The sequence below is a fragment of the Bubalus bubalis genome, chromosome 6 (assembly GCF_019923935.1).
Source record: "Bubalus bubalis isolate 160015118507 breed Murrah chromosome 6, NDDB_SH_1, whole genome shotgun sequence".
NCBI classification, from domain to species: Eukaryota; Metazoa; Chordata; class Mammalia; order Artiodactyla; family Bovidae; genus Bubalus; species Bubalus bubalis.
Window position 1 is genome coordinate 30,134,936 of NC_059162.1, and position 25,617 is coordinate 30,160,552.

At 40.4% G+C, this 25,617-nt stretch overlaps 1 long non-coding RNA gene across 1 annotated transcript; it reads right to left on the reverse strand.

The window, feature by feature from the left end:
* Nucleotides 1-1,487: 1,487 nt before the first annotated feature.
* Nucleotides 1,488-24,722, reverse strand: LOC123334015. Its single transcript, XR_006551727.1, has 3 exons — nt 24,354-24,722; nt 2,375-2,507; nt 1,488-1,788 (listed from the first exon to the last, which is right to left on the reverse strand). It is a non-coding gene; the product is annotated as an uncharacterized LOC123334015 (long non-coding RNA).
* Nucleotides 24,723-25,617: the final 895 nt, after the last annotated feature.

Here is a 25,617-nt window from a genome sequence, read left to right on the forward strand (position 1 = left end):
GGAAGGAAGTGTGTCTCCTTTCCTGATTTCCTTTTAGCAGATCAAGGAAACTTTTCCCCAAAGGCCCCAGCAACGGTTTTCTTCTGTCTCATTGGTTGGACTTGCCCAAATGCCCTTTCCTGAATCAAAGAGGCAAAGGGTAGTGAAATACTTTTATCCAGTTTCCCCTTCTAGTGCTCAGAGAGGAATCCAGTGTCTTGTACACTGCATGGCTGCATAATATCTGAACATAGTTTGGCAGGGAAGGGGTCTCTTAGCAAATCTGAAGAGGAGAGTTTGCTTGATTTGCTCCTAATACATATTACATATGGGCTTCCCTAATGGCTCAGACGGTAAAGAATCTGCCTGACAATGCAGGAGACCTGGGTACCATCCCTGGGTCAGAAGATCTATTGGAGAAAGGAATGGCTACCCACTCCAGTGTTCTTGCCTGGAGAATTCTATGGACAGAGGAGCCTGGAGGGCTACAGTCCACGGGGTCGCAAAGAGTCAGACATGACTGAGCACACACTCACATAGTATACTACACACACTCACATACATGTTTTCTGACAAGGTGGAAAGTTTATTCTGTTGTATAATATTGAGTGTTCCTAATGAAAGTTAAGTATTCGCTGACTAATACTTTCACTAAAGCGGAAAACTTCAGAAGGGCAAGTGTAAATTCCCAAATTCTCTCAAATGACCCAGGCTTACTTACTCCATTGTACAGAGATGCATCATATTGAGGTTTGTGTGCCAACAACTCTAGGGGCATCTCTCCCCTGAATAGTTCCCCTGCAGAGTGCATGGCTCTATGCCAAAGCAAAGCAAGTGTAGGGAGAACTTTTTTATTTATTTTTACATTCTCACTATTCCTTTCATGGAAACCTGAATTTCTAGTAACAGTAAATCAAATCATCATATTTATGATGAAGTCATTCTCAAGTATTCAGGTGGCAGAGCATGGGGGAGAAGTGGAGTGGAAAAATAAAAACAAATATTTGCCTTCTATGCAGAATACAGGAACATTTATCCTGCTTTTATTTCCATAGATGATAATGAAATCATCTTGGATTTTAAAAATTCTGATCCACAAAATCTTTCACTGCCTTAGAAAATGTTTATGCTTACCTGTATTGTGGAAATGATATATGTAATGCAGCCTAACATTAATAACCTAACTGAACTCAGGATTAATATTCTATTGTATCTTTATATTTTATTAGCATTTTTATTTGCCTAGGCCTGTGGGCTCATTTGTATGCTAATACTAAAATATGCTCACTTATAAAAGCAATTACATGGAAAATTTTATTTCAGTTAGACAAACTAATTTATTGTCAAAATCTGTATCACTGTTTATACATAAATGTGCATTTTTGCCCGTAGGTGCACTTGCCTGCAAATGACCAAACACATCAAGCCCAGATTCACAGAACAATAGGAACATTCAGAACCAAGTGCAGTGCCAACATGCTTTCAAAGAGGTTAGTTAAGCAGTCAGATGTCAGGTTTTCCAGACGAAGTAGGACAGAGAACACTGAATGAAAGCGAAAATACCAAAATACCCATCTTTTATCTTTTAGCTTAACTATAACCTCCTACTCAAGACCAGCTTTGCTTTCCCACAGCAGGATGCCATCTCATCCTTCTCCAAAACCAATAGCATGTTGTCTCTGTTTTCTTTTCCAGTAGACCTCAAGGTCCTTGAGAACATGGTCCCTTTTTGATTGAGTGGTGTATCCTCCATCCAATTGAGCGCTTTGTCTTTAGGAAGCATTCCCTTGTTCAAATAACAGGAAGTACCTGTGATGAGCAGAAATTGTTTTAGGTGCTGTGCTGTGTGCTAAGTCGTTTCAGTTGTGTTCAACTCTTTGCAACCTCATGGACTATAGCCCTCCAGGCTCTTCTGTCCATGGGATTCTCCAGGCAAGAATAGTGGAGTGGGTTGCCATTTCCTTCTCCGGTTTTAGGTGTTGGTTTACAGCAGTGAACACTTACAAGGTCCCTCCTTTCGTTGGGAAGACGACAGTGTAGGGGAGGAAAAAGTTTTCCCCAAGCCTCTTGGGGTCCCTAGCTGGGTCCAAAGATTAGATTGGCAAAGACAGATTAACAGTGGAAAGTATAGATATTTATGTAATATAAGTTGTATGTGACATGAGAGCCTTCATAAAGAAATGAAGACCAGAAGAAATGGTAACCCTGAGTGTTTTTATGCTACTGACAAAGAGTGGAAAGACATGGAAAGATATGATAAAGAGGATGAGCTAAGTGTAGTAAACTGAGGGAATTTAGCAAGGCCTGTTTGCTCGGATTCTTCCCCACTATCTGTCCATCTTGGATATGAGGATGTTTCTTTCTTTCCTGCAGGCAAAGGGAAAATTCCTCTCACCTGAGGGCCACGAGCGGCTTCGGGGATGAAGGACTGGAGGACAGAGAGAACTTCCGCTTCTGCCAGTTTCTTCAGATTCCTTCAGCTTAAGATATTCAGTGTGCCAAATGGCCATATTTTGGGGTATCATTTCCTGAATCCCATAAACAGCAAACCCAAAACAAGTAAATGATCAAGAGAGTTTTCCGTAGTAATAGTGGTAGTAGTGCTTAGTCGATCAGTTGTGTCTGACTTTTTGCAACTTCATGGACTGTAGCCCGCCAGGCTGCTCCATCCATGGGATTTCCCAAGCAAGAATACTGGAGTGGGTTGCCATTCCCTTCTCCAGGGGATCTTCCTGACTTAGGGATCAAACCCGTGTCTCCTGCAGTGGCAGCAGATTCAGGGATCAAACCGTGTCTCCCTGTTTCCTGCAGTGGCAGCCAGATTCTTTACCACTAGCGCCACCTGGGACACCCCCGCCTCTTGTTATTAATAGTACTATAATTAAAAGATGAAATATAAGTGATGGGTGATCAGGAAAGGACAGAGGCTACATTAGACGGAGGTCACAGAGAACGTCTGGCTGAGAAGGCTACAGTTTGCCAAGACCTGAATGACAAGTAAGAGGAAATTAACTGAGGACCTGAGATCCAAGAATTCCAGGCCAATTTCAGACCTTGGATCTGAAATTGAAGAACAGAGGCGTGCTAAGGTGGCTGGAGCCTGGTTACCCAGGAGACAGTGGTAGGAAAAGAATTCAGAGAGGAACGCTAGAGGCAAGATCACATACGGCCTTTCAGCCAAGGCAAGGACTTTAAATTTTACTCAGAGCACAATGAGTGTTAAGGAGAGAAGTAGACTGATGGCTCTGATTGCTACAGAAAGGACAGAGGTGACAGTAGAAGCAGGGAAGTCAGAGAGAAACCAGGTATAGATGCCCCATGATAGATGACCGTGGCATGCAGCGTCGAAACAATGAAGATGAAAACGTGTTGAATGCGCTGTGGAAATCAGAAATTATAGTTTTAATTTCCTAGACTGATCACAGTTAAAGAAATATGTTACAATTGTATTTAATAAGCAGCTTTGTGGAATGTAATTGCTTTGTTGAAATGTCCCTTCACAGTAAGATAAGGAGGAAGTTAGAAAACAAAGTGGGAGAAATTCTTAATTAAGTTTAAATTTATACAGGTTCTTTTATTATGTTTATTGAGAAGAGCATCCAGAGAGATGGAATATTAATTTCAAGGTTTTTGTTTAATCTTAGGAAGGTAGCATCCACTCAAAGCATATGATGCTTATGAAACAACATATATTGTTTTTTTTCCATCTATTGGGTGTGTTGTTATAAGAAGTGACATTTGTTTCTTAGCTCACAAACTTGGGTTTCAAAAGAGCTTTCCCATCATATAAAAGCTAGGTTCTTTGACTAGTTAGAACTTCAGGCCCTTGAGTCTTATTTTCTCATTGCAGTCTGAAAGCTAACAAACAGTGCCTTTGGTGGATTCCAATACAACGCGCTATGTGAAGTTCCCTGTCTTCAACAGAGGGAAAACTCTCATTTACTTGGCTGAGATTAGGTGAAGCATTTCCAAATGCACACTCCCAAATTTCACAGTAAAAATGATTGGAAACACACCACATGAGCTTAAAATAAACACATCCCATTCAAAAACCGGGTACTGTGGCCTTTCTTATACTTAACAAAAATATAAAAATAAAATCTCTATTCCCCTTTATTCAAAAAGGGAGAGTAACCTCATTGGATTTGGGGTGAGGGAGGGAGGGAAAGACTGAGTGTCAGTTCAGCAGCAGGGGCAACATGCTAGATAGTATGGGTTCTGATGAAGTGTTTCTGTGCAGAGAACCTAAAGTTAATCTTGGCACATTTAAATATGTAATAGTTGTCTGTTAAGAGAGTATATCTGAAAAGTTCTCGTCACAAGAGAAAAAAAATTGTAACTGTGGTGATGGGTGTTAATTAGACTTATCGTGGTGCTCATTTTGCAATATATGCATATATATATTAAATTATGCTCTACACTTGAAACTTATATAATGCTATATGTCAATTATACAATAAACAACTGTCCATTCACAGTTTGATGGGCACAAAGGACAAAGAGAGCAACTGGTTATATCAATAGCAAGCTTTCAGAAGCACTAATACAAAAAATACTTGGTTAATGTTGAAGGTTACCACTTCAGTCTTGTTGTGTTAGAGAATGTTAATAGGTTGAAAATTTCACCTTTGCAAGGTGTTATAGACTGAACAGTGTCCCCCCACCCCAATTCATATGAAGCCTTAACCCCAAATTGGACGGTATTTGGTAACTGGACCTTTAAGGAGGTAATTATGGTTATGTGAAGTCATAAGGGTGGGGCTCTAATTCAGTAGGATTGGTGGCCTCTTGAGAAGAGAGACTTCCCTCCCACTTGACTCTACTCCAGCTACACTAGCCTTCTTGCAATTCCTTCAACATGCCAAAAATGCTCCTGCCTTAGATCTCCCTCTGCCTAAAATGCTTTTCCCTACAGGGTTGTTTTGACTCATTCCTTCGCCTCCTCTTGACATTGGCTCAAGTGCCACTTAGACATGGACTCCACTTGACCTTACTATTTTAAAATGTGACATTCCCTCAACTACTAAACCTTCATGCCCTCCTCTCTCTTTTCTTACCTTAGTCTACAGCATTTACAACTTTCTGATATACTATATGATTCACTTATTATGTCTCTTATTTTTGTCTGCCTCTGCCCTAAGGTAGGAGAAGGCAATGGCAACCCACTCCAGTACTCTTGCCTGGAAAATCCCATGGACGGAGGAGCCTGGTAGGCTGCAGTTCATGGGGTCACTACGAGTCAGACGCGACTGAGCGACTTCACTTTCACTTTTCACTTTCAGCAACCCACTCCAGTGTTCTTGCCTGGAGAATCCCAGGGACAGGGGAGCCTGGTGGGCTGCCGTCTATGGGGTCGCACAGGGTTGGACACGACTGAAGCGACTTAGCAGCAGCAGCAGCCCTAAGGTATAAGTTCCATGAGGGCAGGGGTCTTTGTTTTGTTCACTGATTTATTCACAGTGCCTAGAATAGCACCTAGCTTAATAGTCTGGACTCAAATAATACTTGTTTGCTCAAGTGCTTTCCCTTCAGAGTTCTTTCAGATATATTAACTATGCTTGGTAATTTAATCTTCACAATAATTTTAAATAACGCAGTCTTTAAAAATAATCCTGTGCAGTAGTTGTCGTGCATATTCCTATTCAGTAGTGGGTCAGAAAGGTCACGATAGTCATCCGCACATTTTTCAACATTACACGTCAGTCAAACAGATATTCTCTCCACATCTATACTCTTCCTATACTGTGGTGATCATTCTAAGAAATTTTCCTGTGGAACAATATGTTAAAATACTCAAATTTAAAAATAGTGGTCTCTAGTGCAACTGCATCAGAATGGTTAAAATGGAAAAAAAAAAAACTGACCTTATTAATTGCTGACAAAAACAGTAGACACCTGAGACCACTTACACACTGCTAATGAGAATGTAAATTGGTTCAACCACTTTGGTAAACTGGCAGGTTCTAATAAAGTTAGCAAATGTATACCCTAGGATCCATCAATTCTACTCTTGGGTGTATACCCAACAGAAACGCGTATGTATGTTCTCCAAAAGATCTATACAAAAATTATTCATAATAGCCCTAAACTGGAAGCAACCCAAATGTCCATTAAGATTAGAATGGCCACATAAATCCTGGTACATTCTTAGAGTACCATACAGCAATGGGAGAACAAAGTACAACACAACAAACGGATGAATGTCACAAGCATAATTTTAAGCAAAAGCAAACATACACAAAAGTACACACTATATGATTCCACTGATATGAATTTCAAGAACAGGCACAACTAATATATGGTGATTAAGTTCTGAATAATGATTACCTTTGAGGGAATATTAGCCTAATGAGGCCAAAAGGACTTCCTAGGGTCTTGGTAATGTCCTCTATCTAGATCTGGGTAGTGTTTTAAAAGGATACGTTTGAAGGGTATGTGTGCTTAGTGGCTCAGTCATGTCCAACTCTTTGCAACCCCAGGGACCCCCGTGTGACCCCACCAGGTTCCTCAGTACATGGGGATTCTTCAGGCAAGAATACTGGAGTGGGTTGCCATGCCCTCCTCCAGGGGATCATCGTCCCAACCCAGGGATCAAACCCAGGTCTCCTGCATTGCAGGCGAATCTTTATTGTCTGAGCCACCGGGGAAGCCCTTTAAAGGATATAAATATATGCATAAATTAATCTAGCTGTACACTTAAGACTATATACTTTATTGCAAACCATGTGACCAACAAGGGCTTAATTTCCAAAATATACAGCTTATGCAACACACAAAAAAACAAACAAGCCAACCAAAAACAATGGCAGAAGAGCAAAATAGGTATTTGTCCAAAGAAGACATACAGATGGTCAACAGGCACATGAGAAGTTACTCAATATTGCTAATTATTAAAGAAATGCAAATCAAAATTATAATGAGGTACCACCTCATACTGGTCAGAATGGTCATTATTAGGAAGTCTACAAATAACAAGTGCTGAAGAGGGTGTGGAGAAAAGGGAACCATTCTACCCTGTTGATGGCAATGTAGGTTGGTGCAGCCACTATGGAGGTTCCTTAAAAAACTAAAATTAGAGTTACCATATGATCCTGCAATCCCAAACTCCTGGGCATATATCTGGAGAAAACTCTAATTCAAAAAGATATATGCACTCCAAATTTTGTAGCAGCACAATTCACAACAGCCAAGACATCGAAGCAACCTAAATGTCCACTGAAATATGAAAGGATGAAGTTGTAGTAGATATACACAGTGGAATATTACTCATAAAAGAGAATGAAATAATGCCATTTGGAAGAATATGGGTAGACTAGAGATTGTCAAAGAAAGATAAATATCATATATCACTTCTATGTGGAATCTAAAAAATAATATAAGGAACTTATTTACAAAACAGAAACAGGCTTACCATCACAGAAAACAAATGTATGCTTACCAAAGGGGAAAGGGAGAGAGAGGGATAATTTAGGATTGGGATTAGCAGGTATAAATTATGTATAAAATAAACAAGGTCCTACTGAATAGCATGGGGAACTATATTTAATATCTTGTAATAAACTACAATGGAAAAGAATCTATGTATACATACATACAATTGAATTACTTCTCTGTACACCAGAAACTAACACAGTGTAAATCAACCATACTTCAATTAAAGAATTTTGACTACAAAAATTTTTAAGTATGCATGGCAAAACAATTACCATAAACAAACTTTAAAAATACAGTCCTGGCACAAATATTTACACTATTTATTGACAAAGGCAGATTTCCTTCTTATAAAGGAAGTTCTTATAAATTAATAAGCAAGCTAAGCAAAAAAAATAAGTAGTCCATTGGAAAGACAGGCTAAATTAGAATATAGAAAGATAATAAACTGACTTTATATGAAAAGGTGTCAATTTTTAAACAACAATAAAATTCCATTTTTCTCCTAATAGGCAAAGAACAAAGGTTTGGTAATGTTGCTGAAATTCTATAAATTAGAATATTTTGGTGGGTAATATGCTACCATCTGAATTTTTTAAATTTCAGTACACTTCCATTACTAGGAATTTTCAAAGACTTATGTACTAATAAGTATATTGCAGCATTGTATGCTGTTAAAATGTCTACAACAGAGGCTGGTTAAATGAATTGTGAAATATACATTCAATCGAATATTGTGCAGAATAAGTTAGAACTTTATCTACTGTTTTGGAAAGCTCCTTAAGATATATATTTTTAAAGATACAGATGTGCTTCCTCCTATTTGGATTAAAAAGGGGGAGGAGTCTGATAGATACTTGCACACACTCCTATAGGCCTATATCCTCTGGAGGACAGAGAGTTAAATTAATGGCTGTGGTTGTCTGTGGGCAGTAAGACTGGGAGGGTGAAAGGGAGAAATTCTTTTCACTAAATATCCTTTTGCCCTGTGAATTATTACTTTTACAAAGTCTATGTATTACTTTAAAAAAGAAGAAGAAGAAAAATAGAAGTACTATGTTTAAAGGAGAGAAGGAAGTGAAGTGAAAAAGAGGGAGGAGGGGAGGGAAAGGAAGTAATTGAGGACAAAGAAAAATAATCAAGACCTGCGTTTCTGCCTGCCCCATGTAGCGTAGCCCAATGTCTGACACAGAGGAGGCTGAGTAAATAAAACTCCTGAATCTACTCTACCAATCCTGAATCTCATCCAAGCTCCGATTAACCTTTTAAAACCAGACAACTCGGGCCAAGAGATAATTGAGCCAGGGAATTTTCTGGTTCTTAGAGATAGTCTATTCTAGTAAGAAATTAAACTTTACCAAGTACTTACTGACTCTAGATGAGATCACGGCAAATCAACATTGGTGGAAAAACACTATTATCCCAAAGCAGCACATTACAAATCTGAACCAGAGATAGACATGTTAGAAGTCACTAGGACAATTCAACAACTCTATATGTGCCAATTTTGGTGCTTCTAGCAATTAAAAAAAATTTTTTTTAATGAATAGCTTTACTTTCTGTTTAATTACATTTTAATTAAAAGCTAGAATTGAAAAAAAGAGGTTACTAGGAGAAGACCACCTGGCAAAAATGTCATCAGTATTAGTTTTGGAAGAGATTCAAGGCTCAACTGATTTCCATATTGGGGATGGCTTGTAGAGAGCATTCTTGCCATGTTTTTCTTGATCTAGGGGGTTAATCTATACCAAAAGGAAGCCATTTTCATGTGAATTTTAGCAAAGTTTTTACAGAATATTAATGGAACAATCGGAGAAGGAAATGGCAACTCACTCCAGTACTCTTGCCTGGAAAATTCTATGGATGGAGGAGCCTGGTGGGCTGCAGTCCATGGGGTCGCAGAGTCGAACATGACTGAGCAACTTCACTTTTTCTTTCCATAGTTCCTGTTGGAAAAGGAAATGGCAACCCACTCTGGTGTTCTTGCCTGGAGAATCCCATGGATGGAGAGGCCTGGTGGTCTGCAGTCTATGGGGTTGCAAAGAGTTGGACACGACTAAGCAATTAACACACACACACACAATAGAGCAATAGCCAATGAAAAGAGGTAGTAAAACTTGGAAAATTCTCAGGAATTTACTTTTTAATGTATTTAGTGTCAGATTGGCTGCTATTACTGAAATAGGTCAGACAGAGAGAGAGACATACTGTATAATCTCATTTATATGTGGAATCTTAAAAAAAAAAACAAAACTTGAACTCATACAAACAGAGCAGATTGGTGGTTACCAGAGGTGAGTGAGGGGTCAGGGAAATGAATGAAGGTGGTCAAAGGTATAAACTTCCAGATGTAAGATAACTAAGTTCTGGGGATATAATAGTTACAGTATGGTTAACAATAATATTACATATTTGAAAGTTGCTAGGAGAGTAGATCAAGTTTTTAATCACACACAAAAAATTCATAACTATGTGGGGTGACAGATGTTAAACTCACTGTGGTGATTATTTCACAATATATGCGTATATCAAATCATTATATTGTACACAAACTAATACAATGCTGTATACCAATTATCACGATAAAACTAGAAAATAATTTTAATGATCTTTTTGCTTAGACCTTTTTGTCACAACCAAAACAGTTTTACAGCCTTTGCTGATTTATAAATGATCATGTAAAATTCACCAGAGTAAGAGGGAAAACTGGGTTAATTATGTGTGTGTGTACATTATATATATATCTGAATGATTTTTTTTGAGGAAGATTTAACAAACAAACCCAGAAACTCAGAATCTACTGGCTGTGTCAGCTTGTCCCACACACTTGCCACAATTGTCTTGAAAAGAGTAAAGACGCTAGGCACCGAGTATTCTAAAAAAATCCAACTAATCAGTTGGAATATTCCAAATCTAAGAAATTTAACCAGTCCCTTACTCTCTGCATCAGTGATGCACTACACTGAGAACAGTTGTTCTGAGTGGTGACCATGAGACAACAGAAAGCCAGTTACCTGCAAGAACAATACATAGGCTCACAGATTTGTGCACCTGGAGGAGTTAAAAATCACTTACTGCCTACTAATGCAGGGAGATGGACTTGTGCCATTTTCAACAACATAAAGTGAAATATATGTTTTAGACTAATCATTAAGTAACTGAAAAATTAAATATATAAGAACAAGGGTCTTCCAATTGACTAAGGCTCTACAAGAGAATTTTACCATGATGGGCTTGCTTAGATATTGGGGAACACAGACGCTTAAACAACCCCTCCTTTTCTCCATCCTATAACTCAGATGAAGGGACAAATATTCTATTTTTCAAAGTAATCTTTGAGGGATATCATATGTCTTGCTTTGAAGTATTAGCAAACCTGTGCAGTAGAAAGTGGAAGAAACATAGTTACTAGGTTTTTACTTGGGTCCTAGTCCTGTTCATCCAAAGTTGAGTGAGCTGAAAACAAATCAAACTCAAAAAAGAAAAAAAAAAAAAGATGACTTTTAGAAACTTGGTATAAAGAAAAAAAGGACAATATTCATCTATCATGAATAAGAATCTTTCCAGCTGTTAAAAAAAAAACCTATTCAAAATAATCGACATACAAGAACTGTTGAAGTATAGAAACATTGGAATTATATTTTTTCTGACCAAAACTATAACCTCTCCAAGTTGCAAAATGCAGTGAATTCAGCATTAGCTGAACCAAGGACAAGCTTACTCCCAGAATCTGAATTCCCAGTTCTGGAAGTGTGTGACACCCTGGTCCTTTGGGGAGCCTCACACTCCGGTACTCAGCAAGAGGTCGACTATTCCTTCTTCCAACACCACTTGAGAGAAGAAACAAACATCGCAGAAGTGCTGTGACTCTTAGAGGCAGAGACTCACCTTAAAATAGTTTTCCAACGATGGCTTACAGGCTGAGATGCATGCTCTTGATTTCTTTGCATGGCTCTCAGCACAATGCTTATGTCATAGCTTGGCCTTTTCACAAAAATTAAGCTCTGTGCCAGGACAAGTTGCTAGTTGTATCAAGAGTCTTAAACTTTGAAATCCCCAAATAAATTAATTTAAAGATCTTGAGCACTCGTTCATATGATAAATTATGACATTTATACACAAACCAATCTGAATTCAAACATAGGGGATCCCGAGGGGCTGGAGTATTGAGGGATGGAAGGGTCTATGACGACAAGGTAGTAGAAAGAATTCTGGGAAGAATATTGGAAGACCTTGAATGTCAAAGAGGCTTGACTGTCCTTGGTAACTGTGGAAAGTCCTAATGGATTAGAAAGCAGAGTAATAGTATAATCAAAGTGATGCTTTTAGGCCACTGAAGAAATGAGAAATTGAAGTAGAAATTCGTTTTTTTTTAACTCACGTATGTAGTAAAGGTTATTGAGAAGGCATCACAACAAATTAACAGTAATTCAGTAATTATGTGATGGAATTATCAATGCTTTTTATTTTATCCATCTGTTACTTAATTTTATTAATAATACATATGTGTTGCTTTGCATAAAAGAAGGCCTAAATCATGTGATTATATTGAAAAAATTCAAACAAATAGAAGAAAGAATAGTAAGATGAATCCCATAGTCACCCAAATTAAACAATGATCAAGGTTGTCATATTTGCTCTCTCTCTTTCTTTCCTTTTATTCCCGTTTCAATATCCTAACCTGGCTGGTTCCTGTGTCTTTCTGACCTGACCCTTTAGTTCCTGATAGCTTCCTTGCTTTCCAGCACAGCAAGATGTCCAGACTCCTCTTAATTTCCTGCCACAGGTCTGAAATCAGCCTGTTTCAAGGTGCTCTGTTTCCTTTCAACGGGTGAACAATTATTTTAAGAAATAAAGGTTAAGCTAACAGCCTATTTTATATAGAAGCAATTCCTGGACTACTGTGGGGGCTACCATCTTGAGACTTGTGGGGAAGATATTAAAAACAGCATTAAGTAAATGAAAATATGTAAGCGGTCTAAAAATGAATCTGCTTTTTAAAACAAAACAGATCTGTCAGTGTTAAAATCTTGCCCTAGTAGGCAAATAGATGGGGAAACAGTGACAGACTTTCATTTTCTGGGGCTCCAAAATCACTGCAGATGGTGACTGCAGCCATGAAATTAAAAGATGCTTGCTTCTTGGAAGAAAAGCTATGACAAACCTAGACAGTGTATTAAAAAGCAGAGACATTAGTTTACTAACAAAGGTCCATCTAGTCAAAGCTATGGTTTTTCCAGTAGTCATGTATAGATGTGAGAGTTGGACTATAATGAAAGCTGAGTGCTGAAGAATTGATGCTTTCAAGCTGTGGTGTTGGAGAAGAGTCTTGAGAGTCCCTTGGACTGCAAGGAGATCCAACCAGTCCATCCTAAAGGAAGTCAGTCCTGAGTATTCATTGAAAGGACTGATGCTGAAGCTGAAACTCCAATACTTTGACTACCTGATGCAAAGAGCTGACTCGTTGGAAAAGACCCTGATGCTGGGAAAGATTGAAGGCAGGAGAAGAAGGGGACAACCGAGATGAGATGGTTGGATGGCACCACCGACTCAATGGACATGAGTTTGAACAAGCTCTGGTGAAGGATAGGGAAGCCTGGTGTGCTGCAGTCCGTGCGGTCTCAAAGAGTAGGACACGACTGAGCGACTGAACCACCACCACCCAGTAGGTAACCCTTCTCCTGAGTATCCTTCAATTTAGGAGATATTCAGGTTCTTTGTGAATGTTTTAAGTAAAAATTTCCAGCCAGTTCTTACTGGATAGAACTTAGCATATTCTACAATAGCACCTTCATTTCATTTTCATACATCTTAGCAAGATGTTAAGTAATAAATAACACCTTCTCCTTTCTGCTTGAGGGACATTTTTGTCCTGTGGTCTAAGCCTAAACAAAGTAGCACTGCTCCCTTCACACCATGGGAGCCAAGATTTTTCTAACCTTTAAAGCAATGATTCTTAATTTTTTTCTCCCCACCACACGTGAGAAATACTGAACATGTGTGTGTTTAAATAATACCTAAACCATAAGAAGTGTTTACTGAGTACACCGGCACTGTTCTCAGTCCTTACACACATTAACAATTCTGGCAACAACCCTATGAAGTAGGTTTTTAAATTTTTCCCAAGGGGCACTAGAGGTAAAGACTTCGCCTGCCAATGCAGGAGACATAAGAGATGTGGATTGGATCTCTGGGTTGGGAAGATCCCGTGGAGTAGGAATGGTAACTCCCTCCAGTATTCCTGCCTAGAAAATTCCATGGACAGAGGAGTCTGGCAGGCTACAGTCTATGGAGTCGCAAAGAGTTGGACACAACTGAGGTAGTTTCTACTACTCTACTACTATAGTTGATTTACTCATTTTTATAGATAAAGACACCAAAGAGTAAAGGGGAATAAGTAAGGATCCCAAGACCATTCAGCCATCATGTGATGGAGCCAGAATTTGAACTCAGGCAATCTAGTAACAAACTCACTTAGGTTCCCTGCCTCCCCCGCCACCTCCCTAAACAAATAGAAAATTCCCAAACTTCAAAACCACCACTGGAAAGAACTTACTCTGTTTCAGAGTGAAGTACCAGGGCTTCCCTGATGGCTAAGTGGTAAAGAGTCTGCCTGCCAATGCAGGAGTGAAGTGAAAGTGAAGTCGCTCAGTCGTGTCCGACTCTTTGTGACCCCATGGACTGTAGCCTACCAGGCTCCTCTGTCCATGGGATTTTCCAGGCAATAGTACTGGAGTGGATTGCCATTTCCTTCTCCAGGGGATCTTCCCGACCCAGGGATCGAACCCAGGTCTCCTACATTGTAGACAGACACTTTACCATCTGAGCCACCAGGGAAGTCCAGGAGACATGGGTTTAATCCCTGAACCGGCACGATCCCATATGACTTGAGGGACAGCTAAACCCATGAGCCAGAACTGTTGGGCCTCTGCTCTAAAGCTTGGGGACCGCAACTAATGAAGCCCACATGCCCTAGAGCCCATGCTCCACAACAAGAAAAGCCACCACAATGAGAAGCCCTCACACTACAACTAGAAAGTAGCCCCCACTCTCCCCAACTAGAGAAAATCTTTGTGCAACAACAAAGACCCATCATAGTTTAAAAAAAAGAGTGAGGTACTAGAGCCCCTCACGCTATAAGCAAGAAAACAAGGTGCCCACTCTTACCATGATACTGGCCTGGCTGACCCAATAACAACATGTTCAGTTGGCCACTGTATTGTTGTAGCCCAGGTGGCACAGTGGTAAAGAAACCACCTGCCAATGCAAGAGATGTGGCTGCAATCCCTGGGTTGGGAAGATCCTCTGAAGAAGGAAATGGCAACCCACTCTCCAGTATTCTTTCCTGGGAAATCCCATGGACAGGGGAGCCTGGCAGGCTGCAGGCTATGGGATCACAAAGAGTCTGACACAACTGAGCATACACACAAACACACACATAGTTGTTACCCAGGAAAGAACCAAACATGTATTTATTGTACTTTTACTGAGGGCACTTTTCTCATTGTATTACACAAGCTCCATTTAGGCAAGGACAATTATCTTCATCTTTGTAGCTCAAAATCATTCCTGGCACATAGGAAGGAAATATACAATTTTTGAATTAAAGTTAAGAGCTCTGGCTTTTTTTCTTAAATGCATATTACACCCGTGATACCTATGTATAGGTAACTATATTTTGTCTAAATCCAGACACTTCTGAAAGTGAAAGAGGGTTCTAGCATTAATTATACTGAAACAACAACAATAAAACCAAAGCCTTCTTACTTGAGCAGTTTTGCTGCATAAACCAGCATAACTAATCAAATAAACAGAGTCCCAGGACAGGGTAATTTATGAAGTTAGTGTACTATATTTTAGAAGAAAAAAGGCTATTTTGTAGTATAAATTTGTCAGGCAGAACTGTAGTTCTTTCCTCTTTACCTGTTTTTATGGCCCATTAGTGGAAACTTGTCCTGTCATCTTTTTAAGTCCTTTATTTATGCTGCTGTTCTATTCCAAACAACATAAGTATCTGCAGATATCTGCTAATACACTTAATCTTTGTTCTCAGTTGAAGTTTTAAAATAAACTGTAAATTCAATGGATATGTTCATAATCAAACTCTAGGAGCATTTATATATAATTCTTATTTTTAAGGTTAAACGATAAGTTCACCCTTATATGTTAGGGATGGAAAAACTTGATGGGCAATTCAGAGAAGTCTTTACTCTTCCTTTTTTTTTTTTTTTTTTTTTAAGGTATTCATCTTTCAGTCTTTGTGACCAGAAAAATCAGTATTTACAGTTTCTATGAACTTTCTCATATTCCAGCTGTGGTGGTGAAAATCTGGTTGTCTACATTCCCATAAATGATTTAGCTTTCCTGCTTTGTCAGCTCGGCCCTTTAAGTCTCCTGTGAGCTAGAGCAAGGATATAATATCATTTGCAGTGTTATTTGCAAACATAAAAGGAAATGTCAGTATATGGCTCATAGACACCATTTACGTTCTGTTGTAGACAAGGAAGCCGGAAACATAATCATAGTAGTTATAGATTAAAATGGTTTGCCTGTTGTTCCATAAAACACTTGTTTTCATTTACCCCTCCAAGTCTGTGCAATTCAGCCCAGCTACTGTGAAGCAGAAAATATTATCAATTAGAGCCCCAGCATGTTAATCCTGAATCACAGGGCTTCAGTACCCTGGTGTGTTATGATACCCAAAGCTATACCCTACTTCCCGCCCCAGCACACATATCACAGCAGGACTAGATGTGTTCAGAGGCTAGATGTGTACTGAAAATTAATAGAGAGCAAAATTGAAAAGGTGAAAAGTTAAGAAACAAGTTTCTTAGAAGGTAAAAATCGGGAAAATCGGAACAATAGGAATTTAAAAAATTGATATATGACCCACCACTCTTGTCCCTTTTAGGACAGGAAGGCCTACACCTTTAAATGGGCAAAATTGGGAGTGACTAACAGGTCAGTCAGTACCTCACAGCAAACTCAGTATGTCTAAAATTGAACTCATTTTCTCCTTTCTCTCTCACCCAACACCAGCTTCTTGATCAATGGTGAGATCACTGGAAAGGCTAGACATTAAAGTCATTTTAACTGAAGTCCAGGCCTTTTTCAGGGCTTCCCAAGTGGCTCAGTGGTAAAGAATGTGACTGCCAGTGCAGGAGATAGAAGTTTGATCCCCGGGTTAGGAAGATCCCCTGGAGAAGGAAATGGAAACCCATTCCAATATTCTTGCCTGAGAAATCCCATGAACAGAGGAGCCTGGGAGCCACAGTCCATAGGGTCTCAAAGAGTCAGATAGGACTTAGCAACCAACTAAAACAAAAACAAGTCTTTCATATGCATAGCAATTCATCAACAAGTGCTGTGGGTGGGTTTTTTGCTTTGAAATATTTATTGTATCTAAAGTTTATTTTTCATTTCCATTGCCTCATTCTTGTCCAGCCTTCTCTGATTCATCCACAGACCATTAGAACAGCTTTCCAGCTGGTCCCTCCATTAGCACTTGATCCTCCATTTCCAATTCATCCTACATACTTTGTAAGTGGCACTCTTCCCAAAATACCACTTTCATTATCCTCCTCTAGGGAGGTTCAGCAGCTCTATCACTTCAAATCCAGATTCCCCTCCATCCTTCTCAATCTTACTTCTTTGGTTCTGAATATTCTATTTCTTTGATCTGGTCAAGTTCTTCTCTACACAAGCCCACAGACATCTCTCCCAGCAGTTCCTTGGCCCTCTTGCCTGGCACATCCTTTTTCCTTCTGCCATCACAATTCAGCAAGTTCAAGACCTACCTCCAACCCTTTCTGTCTCTGAAGTCTGCTGTTTGGCCAACATTGGCCTCCTTTTGCCCTCGGGCAAAGCACTGCTGTCCTTGTAGGTGGTTGATTCAACCTTGAACAGGAAAGGCAGAGGAAGGTTGCAGTGCTTCAGGGTAATTCCTGAGTCCTGTGTCCTCTTTTTAAAAATGTGACCAAAAATAAATAAATAAAATAAAAATGTGACCTTGCATTCGTTACTTAACCTCTCTCAGCCCCAATTTATTAATCTATAAAGTGGGAATAATAATAGGAGACACCTTATGGAGGCTTTGAGGGATTATTTGAGACAATCCAAATGAAGTCATCTCAATATGGGAAGTGCCCAGTAAATGCTAGATGTTGTTCCTCTTCATGCAGCATTTGTGGAGTCCAGGCTCAAGGGCCCTGCCTCCAGGAGTTCACAATCTAGTAGAAAAGAAAGACTCTGTGTGTGTTCCTATATCGGTACCCACAGGGCAAGAGCGGTGGAGTCGGGAATGACAAGGTAACTAAGGAATCCAGAGGAAAAGTCAGGTCATGCTAACAAATGAAAGTCTATGTGGTTGCTTTGGAAAATATTGAGTTTGACATCAACCAAACCATGTTTTGGTTTGCCCCTCCAGATCGGTTTCTTTGGTTTTTTTTTTGGCTGCACCACTCAGCATATGGGATCCCAGTTCTCTGACCAGGGATCGAACCTGTGCCCCCTGCAGAGGCGGCGCGGACTCCTAACCACTGGACCGCTGGGGAATTCCCCCTCCAGATCTGCGTTTCATCTTCCCCTACTCTACCCTGGGCTCCAGGGATACAGATCTGAAGAACAATATCCACAGCCTGCCATTTCCTCTAGCTTTTGAGCTTGGCCAATGTGGAATTGAGCAGGAGGTAGGAAGGAAGGAAGAGAGTAAGGTCTGGGTATTTACTTCTCTAGTTTGTTTTTAACCAATAAGACCACTTTGAGCTGCTTGCATCCCTGGGTGAAAGTGTTAGTTGCTCAGTTGTGTCCAGTTCTTTGTGACCCCATGGACTGTAGCCTCTCACATTCCTCTGTCCATGGAATTCTCCAGCTAAGAATACTAGAGTGGGTTGCCATTCCCTTCTCCAGGAGATCTGCTTGACCCAGGGATCAAACCCAGGTCTCTTGCATTGTAGACAGATTCTTTACCGTTTTAACCATCAGGAAAGCCAATTACTATTCTCTCAAGGCAGTCTGCTCTCCACCACTCTAGGTTTTAGAAACTGCTCCATCTCCTCACCCCTAGGGATTTAGAGCCAGTGAAAGCCCAGCTCTCACTAGCCCCCTACAGTTCCTCTGCCCCAAAACCTTTGTAAATAGTCTCTTGGTAAATAATCCCTCCTGGAATTATCCCAATTTGCATATGCCATCTGTTTCCTGTTGAGACCCTAAGTGGTATACCATGTTGATCTGGCTATGTGATTTCAGGTCTAGAATTTGGAAGAGATGTTTCTAAGTTGGAGCTGGGGGAGGGAACAAGATCACTGACTGAGAGGGAGTATATGAGGTAAGGAGCATTAGAGGAAGAACCTGGGGTGACCTCCATGTACTCCAAACAGTGGGAGAAAGAACTAACCAGCTTCAAGTGTGAAAGCAATAATAACTCCCTTTTCTTATGACCCTGATGATCCTTAACAACACCTTTCCAGAAGGATGTAGAAATGCAATAAGTCTATTGACAGAATAATCATTTTAAAACATTAGGGTGCCTGATAGCCTGAACTTGCAAAAAGATTCTGAGTTCAGTATGAATACTTATTTGTATAGGAACTTCACTTTTCACATTATTTTTTTTAATAGGTAAGATATTTGCATGATTCAAAAATAAAGAAGGTTCAATATTGAGCCTCTTTGCCATCCATCCCCCTTCACCTTGTTTCTCATGAGTGCGTGCTAAGTTACTTCAGTCATGTCCGACTCTTTGTGACCCTTGGACTGTAGCCCACCAGGCTCCTCTGTCCGTGGGATTCTCCAGGCAAGAATACTGGAGTGGATTGCCATTTCCTTCTCCAGGGATTGAATCCGCATCTCTTAAGTCTCCGGCATTGGCCGATGGGTTCCTTACCACTAGCGCCACCTGGGAAGCCAGCCCCCTGCTTTCTCCAGGTCACTTTTTATTAGTTATTTCTCTCTTCTTTCTGTTTCTTAATGTAAATATAAGCTAAGCTAACTATATACTGTATTCCTATATTTCTTCTGTCCTATACAAAAGGTATTATACTAGATGCACTATATCTTTTTTCTTTTTAATTAGTATATCCTAGAGATATAGGACACCGATAAGCTCTCCTCTGGAGTATTTCTTCATGTTTTTTATAACTGCATAAAATTCCATAGCGTAGAAGCAGCATCATTTACCTACTGGGATGCAGGGGAGCTTTGATGAGTCCTGCCTTCCAGCCACATGTTAAGTCCCTCGATACAGCTCTGAAACCTTCCTCTTCCCCACAATGTCCAGTGTCCTACCACTGGCTTCTCTTCAGGACTTTGTCTCCCTCTCAGTAGAGAAAATCGAGGCCTTCAGAAGGAGCCTCCGCAATTTCCTGTTGTTGTTCAGTCACTGTCATGTCCAACTCTTTGCGACCCCGTGGACTGCAGCACACCAGGCCTCCCTGTCCTTCACTATCTCCAGCAGATAATTCCTGTTATCAGATTTTAAAACCCACCTGCATCTACACTGCGCATCTTCTCCCTTCATGCTGCAACAGGAGAGACTTTTCACTTCCTGTTTAATGCTAAGTCTTTCATCTGTGATAAGGATCCCGTCTATCGTCTTTCAGTTTTCTCACAGCCTTCTCTGACTATTGACCACAGTTCCTCTCATATTTTAACCTTCTCCCTCACAACACAACCACCTCGGTCACTTTTTCCCCCTGCTCTCCAGTTACTGCCTATCATTCTGCTCTTCTTGAGCCAAACTTCCTGGAAGATCTGTCCACAGTCAAAGTTGCAATTTCCCTGCTTGTTACTCATTCCTCAATCGTCTCAGCCCAATTCCACCCCCATCAAACCACCTAGGCTTACACTAAGCTGAAACCACCCTCAGGCCACTCAACAAATGTTTCAGGCTTTTGACACTCCTCTCTGATCCTCTCCCTTTTGGAAATACTCCTTTTTAATGACACTACACTTTCTGGATCTCTTCTTACATGATTACTTCTTTTCTATGTGGAAGGAATGATTCTGAGTCCATAGTTAGGTGTTCAAGAAATAGGGCCCAAGCAGGATGAGGTAAGCGAGACATCCAGACTCACTCACTCAGGTGCAAAATTTAAAGGGGTGACAAATAACTCCATAAATAAGAAATAACATTTAATGCAAGATTTAAAAAAATTCAATTAATGCCAAAAAATCCACATTGCGCAAAATAAAAAAATTTTAACTAAGGCCAGTGCTATGCCGATTCAGGTTGGAGCCTGAGGCAAAGGAAAAAATGCATGCCTCTGTCAACAGGCTATTATGTATTTTGTAACAATTAGTTTGTTTCCTGAACATTAGAATGTTGGGAAAGTATTGAAAATTTGAAAAGTAAATGTAGTAACATATTTTTAAGTTTAAATATATTCATACTAAAAAAGAAATGATTATGTGGATGAATACAGAGCCTCTTATACAGAGTGAAGTCAGCCAGAAGAACAAATATCATATACAAATGTCATATTAATGCACTCTAGAAAGATGATACTGAGGAACCTATATACAGGGCAGCAGTGGAGACACAGACACAGTGAACAGACTCGTGGACACAGAGTGGGTGGGGAGGAGAGAGTTGAACGAATGGAGAGAGTAGCATGGAAACATATACACTAACATATGTAAAACAGAGAGCCAGTGGGGATTTACTGTATGACTCAGGGAACTCAACCCACTGCTCTGTGACAACCTAGAGAGTGGGATAGGGTGGGAGGTGGGAGGGTAGCTCAAGAGGGAGGGGACATATGTACATCTATGGCTGATCCAAATTGATGTATGGCAGAAATACAACAATTATCCTTCTATTAAAAATAAACGAAAAAAGCAAAGAAAAAAATAAATGCAAATATTCCCCCTCAAAAGAATTGATTATGATTTGACTTCAAGTTAATTAAAACTCATTTAAGATTGTCAACTGGTCAAAAGAAATTTTAAAACATGGCAATTCTGTTATCTCATTTGAAAAGTAAGGTAATCAAAGTAGTAGAGTTCAAAAATATTATTGGCAAGTTTGCTTCCTTTAAAGCTAAGGGCGCTTTTGCATAGCAAAGGAAACCATAAACATTAAAAGACAACCCTCAGAATGGGAGAAAATAATGGCAAATGAAACAACTGACAAAGGATTAATCTTTAAAACAACCAGCTCATGCAACTCAACACCAGAAACACAAACAACCCAATGCAAAAATCGGCAGAAGACATAAACAGACTTTCTCCAAAGATGACAGACAGATGGTCAACAAACACATGAAAACATACTCAACATAGCTCACTATTAGAGAAATGAAAATCAAAACTACAATGAAGTATTATCTCACACCGGTCAGAATGGCCATCATTTAAAAAATCTACAAACAAATGCTGGAGAGGATGTGGAGAAAAGGGAACCCTCTTGCACTGTTGATGGGAATGCAAATTGACAAAGTCACTATGGAGAACAGTATGGAGATTCCTTAAGTAACTAGGAATAAAACTACCCCATATGACCCAGCAATCCCCTACTAAGCACATACCCTAAGAAAACCACAATTGAAAGAGACGCATGTACCCCAATGTTCATTGCAACATTTTTACAATAGCTAGAACATGGAAGCAACCTAGATGTCTGTCGACAGATGAATGGATACAGAAATTGTGATACATATATACAATGGAATATTATTCAGCTATAAGATAGAACACATTTGAGTCAGTCCTAATGAGGTGGATGAACCTAGAGCCAGTATACAGAGTGAAGTAAGTCAGAAAGAGAAAGACAAATATTGCATACTCTAGATTCCATTACATGGAATCTAGAAAGATAGTATTGATGAATCTATTTGCAGGGCAGCAATGGAGATGCAGAGACTGAGAACAGACTTGTGGGCATAATGGGGGAAGGAGAGGGTGGGACGAATTGCAAGAATGGCATGGAAACATATTACCATATGTAAACTAGATAGCCAGTGGGAATTTGCTGTGTGACACAGTGAGCTCAGCCCAGTGTTCTATGACAACCTCGAGGGGTGGGGAGAGTGATGGGAGGTGGGTGACATATGTATACACAAGGCTGATTCATGTTGATGCATGGCAGAAACCAACACAGTATCATACAGCAATTATCTTCCAATTAAAAAACTAGACAAAAAAATAGAAAAAAATTCACAAAGTAGTACTCAGAGCCCTGCTGTGCCTGGGTTCAGGGCCTGTCTGCCATATTTGTTGAATGTTACCAAATGATCTTTCTACATCTCTTGAAATGATTGCATAATTTTTCTTGTTTATTCTATAAATATAATGAGTTATATTGATTGAATTTTGAACATTAAATCAAACTTGCATCATCAAAGGGCACATCATTTTTCCCTTTGTCTCAGATTCCAATAGGACACATCAGGGAACTCTCAAGAAATAATCGCATTTTATTCTCCTTTTAAACCCAAGTTCAGACTTTTTGCCCCCTATCCCACCAGCCTGGTGAAAAATTTAAACTTTTTATTTTTGGAGTTTCCCATCAGAGAACTGGCCAAAGATCTGGAAGCATTTATATCCCTAGCGTACGGAAGAGGGCCTTCTGCTCACTGGCCATCAATTCTCATTACCTCCAAAACATGCTCACCCAGGTCCACCAAGGTCTTCAGGACCACAGGTTCTGCTGCATCTGAGGTCTCTGAAACGTCCTGGGACTTTTGCTAAGGTTGGGTGCTGAAGCCTTCAATTCAAGACCCTTCAGGCCTCTCTCCCCTTGCCTCATGGTTTCTCTTTGTCTTCTAGACCTTTACCAAAAACTGCAAGATGCTTTAACTTTAGGATCCTTTTACCTTAGGCCCTGCCAAGGTCCCTGAAACCAGGAATAATAAACGAGGCTATCAGTTTAAAATGGGAGGAAAGGGGAAAGTATGAGTGAACACAAAAATTAATATTTCCAGACAATCCTGCCACATCAGCCTCATTTGCAGGCTCGTCTTCCTCCATCCCCTGGTCCTCCAGAGCATGAGTCCTGCAGGGCTGGGCCCAAGGCCTCACTCCATGGTCACTCCCAGGTAATCTCATTCATCCTCTGGCAGAGTTTCCATCCATAAGCCTGCTGCTGCTAAGTCACTTCAGTCGTGTCCAACTCTGTGCGACCCCATAGATGGCAGCCCACCAGGCTCCACCGTCCCTGGGATTTTCCAGGCAAGAGTACTGGAGTGGGTTGCCATTGCCTTCTCCAACCCATAAGCCTATGACTCCCTAATCTGTTTCTGTGGCCCAGACCTCTGACTGAGCCCCAAAACAGTATGTGCAGCTACTCAATTCCTCCATCTGGATAGCTCTCAGTGATGGCAAACTAAATATATCCTGTGCCACACTCACAGTCTTCTCCCTCCAATCCAGTCCTTTCACAGCACAGAGTAGTCATCCGAGATTCCTCCTGCCGCCTCGCCTTCCATTTTGCATCATCTTTGAATCCTGTCCACTTCCTCTCGAACAAAGCTCTCAAATTCTAAACAGCTCCATTTCCAGACTTCCTGGGTGGTCCATTAGTTAAGAATCTGCTTGCCAGTGCAGGGAGTATGGGCTCGATCCCTGGTCCAGGAAGATTCCACACAATCTTTGGCAGAGCAACTAAGCCCAGGCGCTACAACTACTGAGCACAAGTGCTCTGAGCCCATGCTCAGCAACAAGAGAAGTCACCACAGTGAGAAGCCCATGCACCAGAACTAGAGAATAGCTCTGTCTCACCGCAACTAGAGAAAAGCCCATGTGTAGTGACGAAGACCCAGCACAGCCAAATAAAATACATAATTCAAAAAAAAAAGAAAAATCTCCATTTCTGCTGCTTCCACTCCACCTCAGCATCATATCTTGTCTATTGTTAAAACTTCCTAATTGCTCTTCCCTGCACCCTTCTGGGCCTCCTCCAATCTCATCTCCATGAATTCACCAGAACAATCTTCTGAAATACATACCTGTTAAGGTCACCTTCTGGCTTAATCTCTGCAAGACTTTCTGTTCTGGAAATGCACCACACGGGGTGATGGGCCTGCCTGATCTGGCCTCCCCGCTCCTCTCACCCACAGCTCACCTTGCTCCATCTTCTTCCCCTTGGCTCCCTGAGCCCCAGCCACACAAGCTGTTCCTCCCTATGCACCCACACCCGTTTCTCATTTTTGTCATTACATACTCATTTACATGATTATGTGATTAATGTCTGACATTCCCTCCAGTCTCTGTGCTCCATGAGAACAGAGTGTATGTGTCCCCAAGGCCTCACACAGAGCCTGCGACATTATGTCTAAATGCTTGGGGGAAAATCATTGAATACATCGCATTATTTCTCTGAGAGTAAAACCCTTCGAAGCTTAAAGTACATTTGTAAGGAATTTTTCTCTTTTAATAATAATTGAGAATTGCAGTGTTCCAGACACAGCTTTTAAGCGCTTTACACCTATTAACTCAGTTAATCCTCACTGTAAGCCTAGAAGGTAAACGCAATTTTTATCCCCATTTTAAAGATACTGAAACTGAAGCACAGAGTGGTCAGATAACTCGCTCATGATCTCATAGCTAATAAGGGGTGGAGCTAAGACTCTAATCCCCAAATTTTGCACTGGGCCTTGCGTCTATTTGGCAAATATTACTGAGCAAACTACCAGGCACCATGACAGGAATGAGCTGCTGCTAAGTCACTTCAGTCGTGTCCGACTCTGTGCGACCCCATAGACAGCAGCCCACCACGCTCCCCCGTCCCTGGGATTCTCCAGGCAAGAACACTGGAATGGGTTGCCATTTCCTTCTCCAATGCATGAAACGTTGGGCTGGAAGAAGCACAAGCTGGAATCAAGATTGCCGGGAGAAATATCAATAACCTCAGAAATGCAGATGACACCACCCTTATGACAGAAAGTGAAGAGGAACTAAAAAGTCTCTTGATGAAAGTGAAAGTGGAGAGTGAAAAAGGTGGCTTAAAGCTCAACATTCAGAAAATGAAGATCATGGCATCTGGTCCCATCACTTCATGGGAAATAGATGGGGAAACCGTGTCAGACTTTATTTTTGGGGGCTCCAAAATCACTGCAGCCATGAAATTAAAAGATGTTTACTCCTTGGAAGAAAAGTTATGGCCAACCTAGATAGATATTCAAAAGCAGAGACATTACTTTGCCAACAAAGGTCTGTCTAGTCAAGGCTATGGTTTTTTCCTGTGGTCATGTATAGATGTGAGAGTTGGAC